The following is a 19,577-nucleotide window of genomic DNA, read 5'->3' on the forward strand; positions in this document are numbered from 1 at the left end:
GTAAAAGTGTAATGAGAGTATAATTTTCCATTTTGCATTAAACACAACTAATGCTTGCACTAGTGGATGTTACAAGTTCCTATTGATATGAAATATAGAGTGCATGACACTTGTTCTCTCTCAGCTTTTATATAAAATTGTACTTTCAAATTGAGCAAATTTCCATTTGTATTCAAGGTTAGAGAAACAAAATGAAAATCATACTTTTAAATACCATGTAGGCAACCAATAAGAAACATTTTATAAAACTGATAAAATAAATTGTTTTAAATTGGAGCACCTACTACAGTAAATCTCAGAAAAGGTTTCTTAAAAACCTTTCTTGATAAATTTTTATACCTAGCCTAATAACAGGAAGAAGTGTACAAACAAAAAGAATCATGGGAGTGTATTTTGTAAATAAAAACCATTACTAGTTCTTATTTCTCTGTTTCCCAGTAAGAGCTGAAATTTTTCTTAAGAGAAGTGTCTCAGAAATAGAGTCAGAAAAAAACAGAAAAAGCTTATTTTACTATGATAAACATGCATTAAGTAAATAAATAAATAAATAAGCAGTTTTTCTTAGGGAAAAAAAATCTTCAAAAAGAAATTTAAATAATTTTAGTGACTTATTGCTACCCAAAACAGGTATATAGATACTCCCCAACCCTACAATAAAAACTTAAACAATAGGAAAGTTCTTAGTGTTTAAAAAATAAATCTTAAGAATATAGGTAATATGAAGAATATGACCCACCCCAGTAGAATACAAATAAAGCTAAAAGACAATTTTTAAAGTATATTATAAAGAAGCTCTTGTAATGTGTTAAGTTTATTCATATATTTCTATATTAAAGAAAATTTTCTGATAATACAGGAAGAAGAAAAAGTACGTAGTAAATGGCTGATGTTGACCCCATGAAACTAGAGGAGTGCTAAAACTATAGTTGAGAGTATGATCCTTCTCGGTGGAATACCTGATGGCTTGGTAGGAATAATCAATGACTAATGAAACATTCAGTTGGCAATATATGCTAGGAGCTTTGAACTTTTAATGTTATTTCTAGGACTTTATTTTGAAAAGTAATGTAAAATTCAGAATGTAGCTATGCACCAAAGATATCCTTCACAGCAAATGATTTATTGTAGTAAATAATGGAAGCAAACTGAAAGGCTAATAGCATATGTACAGAAACACAATGGAATATTATGCAGCATTTTTTGAAAGTTGGCTATCAAGAAGAGTAGCATAGGAAATGTTTTGTTATAATCTTAAAAAGCAGGATGCAGAATTGTGTAAAGCTGAATTTCAACTATGTGAAATAGTTGCAGGGAAAGATAATACAATAGAGAGTCATTGAAATATTGTCAGAGGTTTTCTCTGAGCAGCTAAATCAAAGGTGTTAGTTTTCTTCTTTAAGGATTTCTACATTTTCTAAATTCCCTATAACTGTATATTATTTCATAATTAGTAAAACTGTAAGATTAAAAAAAAAACAAGAATAGTAATTAGCTGCTTATCCTTCTTGTGAGGATTAAATAAGATACTAAATATTAAATTCCTTAGCACATACTAAGTATTTCCTTAGAAACACAAATAAGAGAAGGGGTGTCTTTCTCTATCTAGCAATCAGAGTTGCTTGCATTATTGGCAGAAAACAATAACAAGAATCCCCACAGGATGCATAAAATCAAATCCTGTTGTTCTACTTACACACATTTCCAGGGATAATAATTGAAAAAATATTTACTAGCAAACAGCCTGAAACAACCTAAATAATCACGGAAGATTGATTAATTTTTTTCATCCACACAATTGAGTCATTAAAAAGTGTGAGGTAGATCTAGACTAGAGGCATTGAAAACAAAGATGTCCATGATATAGCACTAAGTGAAAGCTAAATTGCAAAACAGAATTATTGTATAATCCTGGCTTTATCAAAGGCAAAATAAAAACAGGAAAAAATCTTACATTTTATGGATCTGATACAATATTCTTAAGGGGCTAAACAGGTGACATGACTGAATCTCTGATATAAAAATCAGAAAAGCACTTCTAGCTAAAGGTACCCAATTATTATGTAAGGTTTTAACTTTAAAAACATAACATAATCTAGATACCTTTACCTCTACTATTGCAAGGTACCAGTAATTTATTAAAAATATTAAAGTATCTGTTAAGACTCTTGGGTGCAGATAAAAGGAATACACTTGGGTTCCTTTATTAAATGGATGCTGTGAGTCTCTCAGAAACAAAAGCTAAAATACCAAGCCATTGGAATATTCTCCCTGATAAGAGTGATTTTTTTTTATGCCCGAGGCCTTGGGCCATGCTGGACCACTTGAACAAGATAAATTCATCCTAATGATGTGGTTTATGGTGAATGCCTGTTTTCCTTCTGGAGTGGGAAGGGCTGGAATCTGAGTAGCTGAAGTCAGTCTCATTGGCACTGCATGCATAATAACTGAACCCCAATAAAAACCCTGGACACCAAGCTTCCCTGGTTGGCAACACTTCACATGTATTGTCACATGTGTTGTTGAGAGAATGAATCATGTCCCTATGTGACGCCACTGGGAAGGGACACCTGGAAGCTTATGCCTGATTTCTCCTGGACTTCACCCCCTGTGCCCTTTCCCCTCATTGATTGCAATCTGTATCCTTTCACTGTAATAAACAGTAACTGGGTATACTAGGTTTTGAGTCCCATGAGTCTTTCTAGGAAATCACCAAGCCTGAGAGTGGTCTTGGAGACCCTGATACAAGAATTAACTGAAAAATTTGTCAAAAGATACAGTTACTGTCCTCTTCCCAGGCCGTACATAAGTATTAAACCACCCTCCCTCCAAATGATAAGCTCTGCTTGACCCATATACACCTATATGTCTTTAATTAGAGTATGCTAGCACTGGAAGGTGATTTAGTCCAACCTTCTTATTTTATAGATGAGGAAATTAAGGGTGAGAAGAAATTCTATTCAGTGACCACTTAGAACCTGGGTATCAACCCAGATTGAGGTAAGACAGTCTTCCTTTACATTCTCACCATAGGAGCCCAGAATAATTCTCTGGCTGTGTAACTGGGTAAGGATAGTTCAACAAGCAACTGTTCTGTGGTAGCTCTGTGCTTATCTCTACCCTGGAGCCGTGGTACCGACCCTGACCAGCATGGGAGTGGAATATTCTCGCTAGAGATTTATAATGTAAAGTGCTCTCTGAAATCCAAAAATCTCCCAGGGGCATCCTGTATCAGCTTCTCCACATTGATCACTGAAAACTGTTGATGGCTTTGATTTTTATATTTGTCACACAGTCTGATTTTTGCTATGTAACCAGTGTAAAAGACCCTTCAGTATATACGGCATGTTAGTTTCCTAGGGTTGCCGTAACCAATTAGCACAAACCTGATGACTTACCACAACAGAAATCTATTCTCTCACAGCTCTGGAGGCCAGAAGTCCAAAATCCAAGTTCTGACAGGGACTCACTGCCTCTGAAGGCTCATGGGGGGAGTTCTTCCTTTCCTCCTCCAGCTTCTGGTGGTTCCTGGCATTTTTTGGATTGTAGCTGCATCACTCCAATCTCTTCTGTGTGTCCTTTTCTGTCTCTCTCTTATAAGGACATTTTCACTGGATGTTGGATCCACCCTAATACAGTATGATCGCGTTTCAATCCTTACCTTAATTACATCTGCAAAGACTCTACTTCCAAAGAAGATTACATTCTGAGGTTCTGGATGGACATGCATTTTGAGGGGACACTACTAACCCACTCTAGTTGGCTTCCCGAAGATGGAGATATCATACACATTTTAGTGATTTGCATTCTGCAGATGGAGAATGTCTGCCTGGCTGAGCGAGGACCTGAAACTGTGCCTGGATGTTCCTAATGTTTTCTTTTGCTTTCTTGCTCCTCCCGCTGTGTTTACTTTACCTATAAATATTTTGTGAGTATACCTTGTTAGAATGTCCCTTGAGTGTTTCAATGTTCTCACCCAGTATAAATTTTTGTACTTTTGTTATTACTTTTAGTTTTTTATTTTCCAATGAAGTCACCTTTATTTTGAATCTTTTCTATTTGGGGAGAAAAAGCATTTGATTGTGGATTGTGAAACCTATTGCTAATTCTGGTCTGCCACGCAGGAGCCATGTGACATTCAGCAAATCACTTGAACCTGAGGTTTCTGAGCTAAGAAGAATGTATATATAAGTTTAGATGGTTTTTGAGCTCCCATCCTGTTTTGGTTTGGGTCCCCTGAGAAGCAGATGACAGGAAGGAGTTAGGAATGCAAGAAATATATTGGGGGAAATGTCTATGAAAGTTAAGGAGTGAAGGAGGAGGGCTAAGCAGAGAGAGTGACGCTGCCTGAGGCCTGTGAAAAAAGGGGCGAGAAAGGAAGGAGGATTAGGTAGTGAAAACCTCAGGCTGCAGCACAGCTCTGACAGTCTCAGGGACTCCCAGAACAAAGATTGCCCATTAGAAAAGTCCTGCATCAGCACCAATGGCCTGATTTTAGTATCCCCGCTGTGTCATTAGCAGGGAGCAGCCCAGAAAGAGCACAGTCTCAGCCTAAACACTGCTGTGGATCCCACAGTTAACTGGTGGGAATCAGCTAACTACAACTGTTGTAGGAGGGTCTGTCTTGAAGGATGGCATACCTCTAGGACTGCCACAATGCCAACATCTAAAATCCTGAGATTATGACCAATATGGATGGCATGATTGTGTCCCTCCAAATTCATACGTTGAAGCCCTAATCCCTATCATGGCGGTATTAGGAGGTAGGGTCTTTGGGAGGTTATAAGGTTTATGAGGGTGTGGCCCCATGATGAGATTAGTGTGTCTTTATAAGAAGAGAAAGAGATCAGAACTCTCTCAGTCACGTGAAAATACAAGGAGAAGACGGCTGTCTGCAAATGAAGACAAGGATTCTCTCTAGACAACGAGCCAGCAGCACCCTGATCTTGGACTTCCCAGTCTCCAGAACTGTGAGAAAGAAAGACATTTCTGTTGTGTAAGCCACCCAGTGTATGGTATTTTGTTAGAGCAGCTGGAACTAAGGCAACCATGATTCTTCATTTGAGAGAGAGAGAGAGAGAGAGAGAGAGAGAGAGAGAGAGAGAGAGAGAGAGAGAGAGAGAGAGAGAGGAGAATTTTGTTCAATGTTCAATGAGTCTCATTCCATCTGAGAGCTAGAGGCCAGTTTTAAGCTGTGTTGTGAGCCTCCCTGCTTGTTTCAACCTGCTTCTCACCATGTGATGTGTATTCATTTTTCTTCTCCTTCATGCTCCTTCTGTCTTCTCTGAAACCCCGTCCACCTCCTCCCTTCCTTTTCTTCTACTAGTGATATGTTAGGCAATCCTTGGAGGTCTGGCAGCCCCACTTCAGCTTCTCTTTTTCAAGGAGTGCTTCTCAACCTTGGCTGTGATTGGAATCATCTGGGGACCTTCAAAAACATCCAGGGCTCAGGGCATGCCCCAGGTCAAGTAAATCGCAATCTCTGGGGGTGGAAACAGACATGAGTGAGTTGTAAGTCCCTTCAGGTGATCCAACGGGCAGGCAAGGTTAGAAATACTGCTGCAGAGGCTCATAGCCCAGGGGAAAGAAGAAGCACAAGCTAAATTAATAAAACACTCCAGTGGCAGCGTTTCCTTTTTCTGTTTTTTTTTGTTTGTTTTGTTTTTAAAGAGACATACAACTTTCTTTTATTTGCTTTTTGAATGAGATATAAGGGATATTTATTTCATTCAAGAAGAGCAAGACAAAGTTTATATAAACCACCCCCCACCATTCCTCATTTCAGAGTCTGCCATGCAACATACTCATAACTCAATTCTGTTTTCTTACCCCCATGAAATTATCCCTACTGTTTTGCGTTTCAGGGGAAATTACGCTTCAATAATAATAAAAATGTTTTGAGACAGAGTTGGTTTCTCTAATGCTTTTGTGAGGTTGAGAGTCATTGTCACGGTGGAAGAGCTGAGTGAGAGCTTTTTTCCAGCAACATTGGACGGTTTTAAATGAGACTTGTTTCTTCAGTTTCATACTCGCCTGCACACGATCAGTGCTGTCAGGATAAGACACACATTCATTGCTCTTCATTTAGTAAACAGGTATGAATTGTGGGCCTACTATGTAGTGGGTACTGTGCTTTGGATCGGTGATGTGGAGATGAATAAAAGAGGTTGGATCTATCAAAGTGGAAATGGTTAATTTATGTAATATCCTTACAATGGATATGGGTCTAACGTTCAAAGAGAAAGTTAAATATATATTTGCACACTTAAGAAGCTATTCTTAGGTGTTTGTAGTTTATTTATTTTAACATATTTTATTTTAAAATGGTACATGTGTGTATAGAAGCATATTAAACATTTAGAAGAATTCACACAATGGGTTATCAGTAGAGAGTGTATTGAAGCTAGCAGGAGTCTCATACATTTGTACAATTTTTTTTTTAAGAACAGTAGAGTTTTAAGTTACTATAGACATGGGGTTTTCTGGTATTTTTGGAATTAAAAAGATATCTATAAAATAAAGAAGTCTGTTTCTTCAAGGAATTGAAAAATAATTTCAAGATGTTTTAAAAGGACTTTGCCAATAAATTCAAAAGTGTTTTCCTGCCTTCTCAGTAATAAAAGAAGCTGAAAAAATACATAATTTCATAACCCTGTCCTTTCCTGGTAGTCCTGCTTTGTTTTGAAGCAGTGGCCCTGCACTGAAAAAAAAAGTTACCTTCTTTATAACAAAAACATATGAAGCAAACTTGTAGCAATTAGTCAACAAACATTTCTTTCACATCACTTGTGCAAATTGCTCTCAAAAACAGCAAAAATCTCTTTAAAAGACTGTCAGGATTCCAACAGAGAAACAGAGCTAGTAGGAGACAGAAATAGAACCAGTAAGCGTTGTATAGATAGATAGATAGATAGATAGATAGATAGATAGATAGATAGATAGATAGATAGATATAGGTAGATAATATAGATAGATATAAAGATATCTTACAATATTCTATTCTTTGCAATAAATCTCTTTATATATGTTATTCTATATTACTATAGAATTATCTATCTATCATCTATCTATCTATCTACCGATATCTATGTCTATGTCTATATCTCTACCTCTACATACATATACATATAAATATGGAGAGAGAGAGAGAGAAAGAGAGAGGGAGAGATTAAGTAATTGGTTTATGCCATGGTCGGGGCTGACTAGGCAAGTTCAAATCCATCGGGCAGGCTATCAAGAAGGGCAGGCAGTAAACTCTTGGGCAGAAGCTGACACTGTAGTCCATAAATAAAATTTCTTCTTTCTCAGGGAAGCCTCAGTTCTGCTCTTAAGGCCTTTCAACTGATTAGCCAGGCCCACCCAATTTATCAAAGATAATCTCCTTTACTTAAAGTCAACTGATTGTAGATGTTAATCAGGTCTACAAAATACCTTTCCATCAATACCTAGTTTGGTGTTTGATTACATAACTAGGTACTACTATACCCTAGGCAAGCTGACACATTAAACTGATATCACAGTCCACCCTTTGTCAATTTGGTACCCACACATAGCTCCTTAAATGATAATTTCCAAATAAAGACAATAACAGGGCCATACTTCTGCCTAACATGATTCAACTATCCTGTATACAAGTTAAAATGCACTAACCCTATCCCTAGATGAGAATGTGAAGTCCTTGAGTGAACTTCACTCTTCTTGCTATTCTGTAACTTAAATATTATAATATAAAGTTAACTAGTATTAATACATAGTATGTTAGTCGATAAGGGGAGAAGAGAGAATAAAACAATATTATATATATATATATATATATATATATATATATATATATATATATATATATATATATAGTGGGGACAGAGCCAGGAGTGCAGTCCAGGCTTTCAGCCTCACGAGGAGAGGTGCTGGCTCAGGTAGTAAATGGCCATCAACTGTGGCTAGTTGGCCGTCAGCTATAACCAGTGAGCCATTGGCCACTAATATAACTGCCATGGTTTTGCTAGCAGAAAATGGGGGCTAGCAAGAGGATGGTGGTTGGCAAGCGCAGATTGCAGTTAGCACAGCGGAGTGCGGATTGCAGATTGCAGAGAAGTGGACGGCAGGTTGCAGATAGTGTGGCTCCTGCTTCCTGTGTCTCCAACCCAGCCACCAGCGAGACTATAGTAGTATGACTCTCCTACCTATGGCTCCGTGGGTGTTCCTTTTTGGCCTCACCATGTCCTGCATTCTTATGTGGGGAGTGGGAGCAGAGACCCCGCAGGCTGCCCTGCACGACAAATGGCGCAGCCAGCAGGGTCTCCCGCACGACAGTTGGCTATGGGAGAATCATGTGTTACGTGATTGAATGCTGATTCGGAGCCTGTACAGCCTCCTGGAGAACCTCTGTTCCTGTCCTGCAAGGCATTGCCGCTTATTTGGCACTGTAACTGACTCTTTCAAGGGCCATTCCACCATTCTTTCAAGCCAGGTGCTTCAGGATGATGGGGAGCATAGTAACACCACTGAATTCCATGAGTATGGGCCCGATGACACATTTCATTTGCTGTGAATTGAGTGTCTTGATTAGAAGTAATGCAGTGCATAATTTACCATGATGGTGGGGAAGGCATTCTGTAAGTAGATGGTTGGTAGTTTTGGAAAAAGCAGTGTGTGCGGGAAAGGGAAATTTGTATCAAAGGTACGTATCCATTCCAGAAAGAACAAAATGCTGCCCATTCAATGATGGAAGTGGTCAAATGTAATCAATCTGCCAACAATTAAGTAACTGATCACCTTGGGGAATAGTGCCACATTAAGGACTCAGTGTTACGGGTGCTGCTGGCTGATTAGGTACTAGACAGTGGCTGTAGCCATGTCGACGTGGCTGAGTAGAAGTTCATGCTGCTGAGCCTGTGCCTAACCTCCATCTCTGTCAGAATGGTCACTTTGTTCATGAGACCATTGGGCTATGACAGCAGTGGCTGGGGAAAGAGGATGACTAGTAGGCAAAGAATGGGTCATCCTGTCCATTGGATTATAATATTTTCTTCTGGACTCGCCCGGTGGGGATGAGCAGGTCTTACATTACAAATCCACTCTATTGTCCCAATCTCCATAAGCCTTTTGAGTCCGTCCTCTAGAGCATACCAAGGCAGTTGTGGCATTTTTGACTTCTTTTAGTACATATTTGGTCCATGTTTCAGTCAATGAAACAAACTATTAGAGTTCATTCTAACCCTTCAAACGAAATCATTGAGTCCAGAATCTCTGATTCAGGGGCCCGTATGAATAAATTTTGCCTAATCTAACTTTATTTTCCCTCCACCATTCTCCCGTACCCTAGATTTCTGTCTTTATAAACTGGAAAACTCATGCACTTCTTTTGTTGTGTGGAGAAACTACTTTGGGTTACAATTATATCTCACCCTTGTTGGGACTTGAGTACAGTTTTAGGTCTAGAAGCAAAAGGAGTGGTAATGATGGGTCCTAAGGAGAATCAGAAGTGTCTTGGAAAGGAACTACCATAGGAGAGGCCGTTATAGATAGTTTCTTCACGCAAAGCAGGGTAAACCTCCACAGACAGGGTGGAAGGACTGCTTTTATTGGCAGACTACAGGTTCTATTTATCTAGTTTCATTGGAATCTTCCAAAATGTCCCCATTCCAATGACTAGGATCCCATTCCTTCCCAGTCAATGCCCTCACTTTAACAGAAGACAACTGGGAATTCAATTTGTATTGTAATTCAGCTGCTTGCAGGATGAAACTCTGGGTTTGGTTTTCAGAAATCTTAGCCTTGTAGCTATAATGAGATAAAAGTCTCTTTGAGCTCAGACATAGAGACGTTCAGGTCATTTATGCAGAGCTTGAGCTCAGTATTGGAAGCCCTGAGTTCATCCTTTTGTTTGTACACTTTCTCCAGCTCAGTTAGGAGCAACCAGGGAATCTTATTATTCTTTTTAGTTTGACTAAAATTTTCTAAGGTATCAAATACATAGTCACCTAGAATCTTAACTTTTATAGGTATTTGGTGAGGAGTAGCCAATCGTGACATTTTGCTTATCTCTGGTGCCACTTCACATTATGAACTGCAAATGCCCTCTTTACTGCCGGATACTCTTTAGTATTTTAAATCTAATCAGAGACCCAGTTCAAGAAAACCCTGAATCAATTCAGAAAACTCATTCTTAAGATTCTGTTTCTCTAGAAGCAGAGGAGGTAACAAAATCTGTATCAGTCATAGTTCCACCAGAGAAACAGGTATTTATTCCCCAGAGCTCATAATGACCTTATTTCATTTGCTTAGTTTTGTTTGTTTACTGTTTATCATTAATTTAACCTCAATCTCCTCTCAATATATTCTGATACAACAGATATTCTATTTGTCTGCCTGCAGAAATGTCTTCTAGAGCCTTTGGACTTGCTTCAGTCCTGTTGGGTGTTCCACCTTGGAATCTCTCTTCATCATTACTGTGGGGATTCTCTTTGTCCCTTTGACTGAATATCCTATTTTCTCTCCCCATTTTCCTTGTTTTTGTTTTATTCCTTGACTTTGGTAGACCACATTTTCTAGTAACTTTTTGAGAATGGGTGATTAGAGGGTAATTTATATTTTAGAATATGTATGTAAAAAAAGGTCTATGGCCTACTCTCATACCAACTGATAGCCTGACTAAAGATTGAAGACCATTTTTTCTCTGAACTTTGAAGATTTTGTTCTACTATTTTCTACATTTTAGTGTTGACATGGAAAACTTTAAAGCTGTTCTGAGTCCTGAGCCTTTGTACTTTATCAGTGCCCCAACTCTTCATTCCAGAAGCATGTAGGATATTTTTCTTGTTGCCATGTTCTGAAATTTCCTGATAGTGTGTATTTAGTGTTGAACTACTCTTTTCCCCCTCCCATTTTGTTGAGTGCTAAGTGGGGCCTTTCAATCTGCAAACTCATCCTTCAGTTCCGGAAAATATTCCTGAATATGTCATTGTTGATGTCTTCCTTCTGTTTTCTCTGTTCTTCCTTTGTAGAATTCCTATTATTTGGATATCGGCTCTCAGGTCTAGTCCACTAATTGCCTTATATTTTCTGTTTACCATCTCTTTGTCTTTTGGCTCTACTTTTTGGAAAAATTTCTCATTTCATCTTCCAAAACTCTAATTAAGGATTAAAAATTTTCTTTCGTCATATTTTTAATGTTCAAGTTTTAAAAACTTAAATCAGTGTTTTTTTCTTTAAATAGCATCCTGTTTTTATTAAGTGTGTGTGTGTGTGTGTGTGTGTGTGTGTGTGTGTGTGTGTGTGTCTTGTCAAATATAGGTTTCCTCTACAGTAATCTAGCTGGGCCATTTCATTAAAGAACCTCAAAATCAATATTTTTATATCTTTCCTTTGGGGCTAATCAAATCCTGAAGAAAAAAAACGATTCTTCTACTTCCTGCTTGAAGAATATAGGCTTACCTACTAACATTTTAGAGCCAAATGAGAGAAAAAAAAAAAGGCTAGAAATGTCAACATTGAATATATAAAGCTTCAGTTAATCATCCAATCATCCTTTTTTTCCTTACTATAACTTTGCCCTTACTGTGGGCGCAGAGTCCCAGAAAGCAGTTTCCAGGCTCTCGGCCTCACGTGGAAAGGTGATGGCTTGGGTAGTAGATGGCCATCAGCTGTGACTAATTGGCCATCAGCTGTTACTGGTTAGCCATTAGGCACTGATGTAATTGCCGTGGCTACGTTGGTTGGTTGGTTGGTTGTTTGGTTGGCAGAGAAGCAGATGGCGGATTGAAGCTAGCAAGTGGGGTTGGTTGGCGGAGAAGCGGATGGGCTCCTGCTTCCTGTGTCTCTAACCCAGCCACCAGCAAGAATATAGTGGTATGACTCCCCTATCTATGGTTCTGTGGGTGTTCCTTTTGGGCCTCACCATATCCTATGTTCTTGTGTGGGGAGCAGGACCAGAGACCCCGCATGACACTCACTCTGCCTGGTATTCCCCAGTCCAGAAACATTCTTTTTTCCTCTCTCTGAAGAAAGAGATTTTAGTCTTCTGCCCAGTTTGGGGAGTAATCTGGTTGTGTGATTGGGAATAATTCGTCTTAAATGGATTCTTAAATAATCTTTTAGTTCTTAGTGTCACTTTCATCCTACCTTCAGGGGTTTCTGGTGCCCCTAATTCTGAGGCTTTTGGCAGTTCTATTATATAAATCTGGTTGCCTTTCAGCTTTCTCCTGTTTGCTTAAAACTCACCTTTCTCCACTATGCTAAGCTAATTACCACTTGTCCATCTGCTTCGCAATTTCCATAATTCTGTTGCTGCATTTCCCCTTCTGTTCTTGTCTGGGTAAATACATTAAAAAAAACAACAAAAATCCAACAAGTTAGCAAACAAACAAACAAAAAAATCTCTTTACTGTCATTTTAATGAGATGTTGGGAGACAACAAAAGAAAGTACATTTGTTAATCCACCACCTTTGCCTAGAACCCACTGATATAATTTCTAAGGATGAGCTCTTACATTCCTGGGGTACCCTCTGCTTGATTATGATATTGCGGGATTAATTTAATAATATTTAATTTGGTATATTTATACCTCATTTCATAAGTGAGGTTTTCTAAATTTTTTGTTTGTTTTATTGTCCATGAATTGTTTCAGTGTCATTCTAGTCTCATAAAATTAGTTGAGGAACACCTCCTTCTTTCTTCATTCCATGAATTTGTTTACAGTAGGAGTTTTTCTTTCCTTGAAGTTTTGTTAAGAGCTGATTATGAAACCTTGTAGGTGTGGTGACTATGATTTTGCTTCACTCTATCACTTTTGCCCAAACTGTTGACTGAAATGAATTTTGATATTTGTGGATTTAATAATGACTCAAGGGTATAGCTCTAAATCTTACACTTCATGGTATAGTTATAATATTTACTTTATAGAAATAAACCAGAAGTAACACCATAAGATTTTGAACTCAATCTTAAATGACTCCAGAGTATAGTCTAAAAATTTGGATTAAAAATTCATTTATTTAGTGGTGCTTGTATTACAAAGAATGGCCCTAAAATAACTAAATTATCTGCTTAAAAAATTAATTACATAGAATTTAACACTTAATTCTTTCCAGATGATTTCCTGTCTGCCCAGCTAAACTGTAAGCAGCTTACCTATAAGGACCATGTTTTATACATCTTTGTTTCCTTTGCAGTGCTAGGAATTGTGTTGAACAGATAGACATACTATGTAAACACTTTTGATTGATTTTAGCACATCTTACCATCTACACCCTTACATAATGAATGATGTGGGAAAAAATTCAGCTCATCAGGATTCTGGTTAGTTAGTTTCCAGCAATTGATTAAACTTCTTTTAAAATTGTACAGGAAACATATAGTAATTGATTACATTTTTTTGACATTGTTGCCCAATTAGATCTTCTGACTTTTTATCATTTTGTTTTAATGACTAGCTTAGGCTGCTCATAAAAGTAATGACCCATTCATTTACTTAATTCATCTCAATAATGGATACAATTCATTGAATACAGTGGTTCAGCTGGTGTGGTTGATACTGATAGTAAGTATAGCTGAAATAAGTATGACAATTATTCAAGAGCCTTGTTTGCCTACTGCAGTATTGTGACGCCTAGAATAAACGGATTTGTGGGAAACCCTCTCAGTGGCCAGAGACACCCAAACAGGTATGGTCTGGGTACTCTATGCTCATTTCAACCAGTAATTTCTTTCTTTCACTTACTGAGATTCCCCTTTAAGTGTTGTTTGAACAAAAGCTTTTTAGGCTAAAAAATTTTTTTTGAAAACTATCAGTTAATTTCATAAATATGACCAAAGTCTAGTTAGTTCTCAATTGCCTTATCATTCATTCACCCATCTATTTATTAATTTATTCAACAAATATTTATTGAGCACATACATGTGCTAAATACTAACTTAGACTCTGAAGAGAAGTCCCTGTCCTCAAAAGCACCAACAGTCAGCTGTTCCGGATGCAATAATTTGTGCCCAGTGAGAGAAACTAAATAGCCAATTTGCAAGGTTTTTCTCTTATGCTCTTATTCGAGCTTATACAGGTTTCTTTTTCCTTGTTCTCAATATAACCAAATAAGTGAGAATAATTAATTTGGGACAAGTTTGCAGTCATAATAAACTACAAAATATGGTTAATATTCAAAATTTGGCTAAAAGATAAGTAAATGTCTCTCTGAAATTGAGTTAACCTATATATATATAACCCCATCTTATCCAATTCCCTTGAGCCTAGCAGACACTGTGACTGTTTTGTAACTACCAATTTGTGTTTCTTAATCCCTTCACCTTTTTCACCCTGTCCTTCAACCCTCCTCTCATCTATCACCCCAATAAATCTAGTACCTATCTGACACCATACATAGTTATTACAATATTATTGACTATATTCCTTATGCTATACCCTATATCCCCATAACTACTTTGTAACAACCGATTTTTACTTCTTAATTCCTTCCCCTTTTTCACCTACCCTCATAAACCCCCTCCCATCTGGCAACCATCAAAATGTTCTCTGTATCTATGAGTTTGTTTCTGTTTTGTTTATTTTGTTCTTTAGAGTCTACATATAAATGAGATCACATTGCGTCTGTCTTTTGCTGTCTGATACTCCACTCAGCACAATACCCTCCAGGTCCATCTATGCTGCCAAAGATAGCAAGAATCCATTCCCTTTCATGGTCGAGCAATATTCCATTGTATATGTGTACCACCTCCTCTTTATCCATTCTTCCATTGACAGACACCCATGCGTCCTCCACATCTTGGCCGTTATAAACAATGTTGCAATGAACATATGGATGCACACGTCCCCTTGAAGTAGCATTTTGGGTTTCTTTGGATAATTACCCTGAAGTGGGATTACTGGGTCCTTCTTTGTCTCTTACTATACCCTTTGTTTTAAAGTCTATTTTGTCTGGTATAAGTATTGCTACCACAGCTTTTTTTGTTTTCTTTTTCCATTTTCTTGAAATATATTGTCCCCATCCCTTTACTTTCAGTCTGTGTGTGTCTTTTGATCTGAAGTGACTCTCTTGTAGGCAGCATATGTAAGGGTTTTGTTTTCTTATCCATTCAGCCACCCTATCTTTTGATTGGAGTATTTCATCCATTTACATTGAAAGTAATTGTTGATAGATATGTAGTTACTGCCATTTTATTATTCATATATATATATATATATATATATATATATTTTGTTTGTTTGTTTGTTTGTTTGTTTTCTGTGTGTGTGAGCGTGTGCCTTAAACCCTTCTAACCTTCCTTTTAATACTGGTTTGGTGGTGAGGAACTCTTTTAGCCTTTTCTTGTCTGGGAAGCTCTTTGTCTTTGATTCTAAATGATAGCTTTGCTGTGTAGAGTAATCTTGGTTGTAGGTCCATGCTTTTCATCACTTTGACTATTTCTTCTAGTTCCTTCTGGCCTACAAAGTTTCTGTTGATAAATTATCTGATATTCTTATGGGAGCTCCCTTATAGGTAACTAACTACTTTTCTCTTGCGGCCTTTAAGATGCTTTGTCTTTAAACTTTGGCATTTTAATTATTATATGTCTTGGTGTGGGCCTCCTTGGGCTTATCTTGTTTGGGATTTTCTGCACTCCCTGGACTTGTATATCTGTTTACTTCACCAGGTTAGGGAAGTTTTCAGTCATTATTTCTTTAAATAGGTTTTCAATTCCTTACTTTCTCTCTTCTCTTTTTGGTAACCCTATGATGTGAATGTTGATACAGTTGATGTTGTCCCAGAGGTCCCTTCAGCTATCCTCATTTATTTTTAAATTCTTTTTTCTTTTTGCTGTTCTGAATGGGAGTTTTCTGCCACCTTATCTTCTAAATCACTTATTCAATTCTCTGCTTCATCTAATCTACTGTTGATTCCTTCTAATGTATTCTTTATTTCAGTTATTGTAGTCTTTATTTCTGACTGGTTCTTTTTCATGTTTTCTATCTCCATTTTTATGTTTCCTAACTCTTTGTTGAAGTTCTCCCTGAGATCATTGGGCAACACGGTACTATTATTATTCCCATTTTACAGATAAGGAAACTAGTAAGGAGCACAGCTGGGCTTTAGACCCAGACTGTTAGAAGTTCACTTGTTTCACTAGCATAGTTTCCTGCTTTTCTGCCTACCATTCCCCCTATGAACATTCAAACCCTCTGGCTTCTGTCTCCTTCCTCCAGGGAATTCCCTGAATTTTCTCCTGGAAACTTCCCTTTCTCTCTTTCCTGTTATGCAGAGGAAATCTCCTAATTCCCTAAGCATGTACTTTAGAATCTCATTAAAATATTTCTCTCTTTGAGTGAACTGTTCTACATTCTGTTCCCGAACTAAAATGGATACAAAGGAAGGTCTCTGTTGTAGGAGAAGGGTAGTGAGGGGCACCAGAATATGTCACCCAAAAATATGCCTCTTTGGCATATGGATTATTTTGAGCCAAAGGCCAATGAAAACAGGCTCAGGAAAAGCTCTAAAAACAGGGCACAAATTCTCTTTTGTAAAGGAAATAGACATTTATAAGACTTGCATTTGTAGAGATGTTTCTCTCTCCCACACAGGGAAGAGGAGGATTCTTAGCAACTCTTTTAAATAGAGAAGGCACAGACTTAAATCTGCACAACAGACCTTACTGAACCATACCAGCCCTGTTCACCGTGCTTTTCTTTCTTTTTCTTTCTTTCTTTTTTTTTAAAAAAGATTTTTATTGGGGAATGGGAATGGCACTTTATTGGGGAACAGTGTGTACTTCCAGGACTTTCTTTTTCCCAAGTCAAGTTGTTGTCCTTTCAATCTTAGTTGTGGAGGGTGCCATTCAGCTTCAAGTTTTTGTCCTTTCAGTCTTAGTTGTGAAGGGCACAGCTCAGCTCCAGGTCCAGTTGCCGTTGCTAGTTGCAGGGGGCGCAGCCCACCATCCCTTGCGGGAGTCGAACCGGCAACCTTGTGGTTGAAAGTACGCGCTCCAACCAACTGAGCCATCCAGGAGCTCAGCGGCAGCTCAGCTCAAGGTGCCGTGTTCAATCTTAGTTGCAGGGGGCGATGCCCACCATTCCTTGTGGGACTCGAGGAATTGAACTGGCCACCTTGTGGTTGAGAGCCCACACTCCAACCAACTGAGCCATCCAGGAGGCAGCTCAGCTCATGGTGCCGTGTTCAATCTTAGTTGCAAGGGGCAGAGCCCACCATCCCTTGCAGGACTCGAGGAATTGAACTTGTGGTTGAGAACCCACTGGCCCATGTGGGAATAGAACCGGCAGCCTTTGGAGTTAGGAGCACGAAGCTCCAACCACCTGAGCCACTGGGCGGGCCCCTCACCGTGCTTTTCTTGGTCACTTTCCCAAAACTTGTCCCCACCACCCAGTAGCCCTAAGCTCCTTTTCTTTTGTTGGTATTTAAATGTAAATTCTAACCACTTTGGGTTATTCATCACTAAGTCTTCCCATGTGTATACGTACAATGTGCATGTTAATAAACTTCTATTTATTTTTCTTTTGTTAATCTGTTTTTTTGCCATTCTAATGTATGGGGCTCCATATATTAGTTGGTATTCTCCCCTAAAATGAGGGAACTGATATCTAGAGAAGTAAGCAGATATCCCCAGGATTACATAACTAGGCAAGAGCCCCAGGCAGGACTAGAACCCATGATTCTTTCACAATTCCACATGCCAAATGGAGCCCACTACTTGTGACTTAAGGTTTGGAGTTTTTCAGCTTTTCAGGTTTTGGGCTCCTAACACCCAGAGTTAGAAGTTGTATTTATAGTTGAACGGTAGTAGAATATGACTGTAGGAGTTCAGGACATGCCATCCCAAAATGTGCCTGTCTGGTATATTAATTATTTTGAGCTGTGGGCACTTGAAAAACAACAAATGCAGAGAGAGGGTTTCTCCTAACTTTCCATATGTGCTTAAAGCCAGAGCCTCCAAAAGGAACTCTGTTGCCATAAATCCCCTCCCTGAGAGTTTCATCAATTCGGGGAGATGGACTCGTCACAGTTGGTCTGACACCACGCCCAGAAAAACTTTGTCACAGGCTATCATACCTCCCATTTATTCTTCTAAGGGCTCATTCATCTTTCTTTCCTAAAAATCATTTACTCTCTCTTAAGACACCTATATCCCTTCACCCCTTTTCCTATTAAGATGGTATTTAATCCTGAATCCTAAAGGCACCTAGAGGAGTAACTCATATTCCCCTGGATATCTCCCATGTATATGCGAGTATACATGTTAATAAAGTTCTGTTTGTTTTTCTCTAGCTAATCTTTTATTACAGAAATCTCAGTTAAGAATTCAGAAGGGTAGAGGAAAAATTATATTTTTTCCTTCACATAGTCAAGCTTTCAGAAAATGTCTAATCAATTTCCTGATATGATAACTAATGGGAAGCAGCCGTCTTTTTTCTTTTATTTAAGAAGTGGAATTTGTGGGAGTGATATGGGGATTAATATTTATAAAGTACTTTTTGAATGGAAGAAGCACCATGATTATTCAATAGAGCATAGAGTTATTGGAGAGTGAGACTAATCACTCTCTTGTAAATCTCTTTAAGTAGGCAAAAATGGATATGACAGAGGACCTGATCAAAAAGACATCAGCTGCTCATCAGTGTGCATTGTCAGCTTTGCCAGTATTTCAGAAAATTCTGCAGAGTAGCACTCCTCCTGCATATCCCCTCCCAGTGTAGCTTATCATTGGTATATAACCTTGGTAGGACTCACGGGCGGCTATTGCCCACACTCATTTAATTGCTCTTTTTAGCAAGACGTCACATTACAAAATATAGGCCTGCTCTCCAGAATACTGTAGATTTGTACTGAAGATGTAATGGGGAATGGAGAAGAGAGTTATCTTACATATATGAAAGTCATACTTAGTAAAATCTCTATATTACGTTTCTGATCTATTCCCAGATGTTCTTTCTGGCTGACAGTATCCTTATGTCCATGTTTTAATGTCTCCCACAGCTTCCTAAACCTCATCTATTTTCTGGAGCGCTTCAGCTGTGTCTACACCTCACTTTGTAAAATAAAGCATGTTGGCCAGTTAAATTCTTGCCTCTAAGAAACGAATTCAGGTTTAGGGATTATCTATTATTACTCAATCTGTCCCTGAAGCTTTAGTCCAGTATTCCAAGAAGCAAATCCAGTGCTCCAGGGAGCAAAGTATTAACACTCAAACATGTATGTGGGTGAGGGTGGGGAAGGAAGGAGAGGTAATCCTGCTGTTCAAAAAAACAAGATTTTCTTCTTTTTTGCTATGTGCTAACATCTGGATTTGTCCTCCCCTCTTTAGATTTGGCTGATACCCAATTAAACATAAGACCTAATTTGAGATAAATGATAATGTGAAGAAACAAAATCACAGTGCCTAGATTTCTACACCATTCAGTGTATCCCAATAGATACTTTTAATCTAAAATTGTTGGTAAACAGAGTTAAATTCAAGAAATTGCAATGGAGCAATATTTACTTTTTAAAAAGATAAAACTAACTGTAGATAGTAAAATATTATAAATATATTCAAGAAATGCAATTACACACTAACAAAACAGTATATTAACACTGGTCTA

This window comes from Rhinolophus sinicus, chromosome 17 (genome assembly GCF_057876585.1).
Source record: "Rhinolophus sinicus isolate RSI-liver-muscle chromosome 17, RSI-T2T, whole genome shotgun sequence".
Lineage (NCBI taxonomy): Eukaryota > Metazoa > Chordata > Mammalia > Chiroptera > Rhinolophidae > Rhinolophus > Rhinolophus sinicus.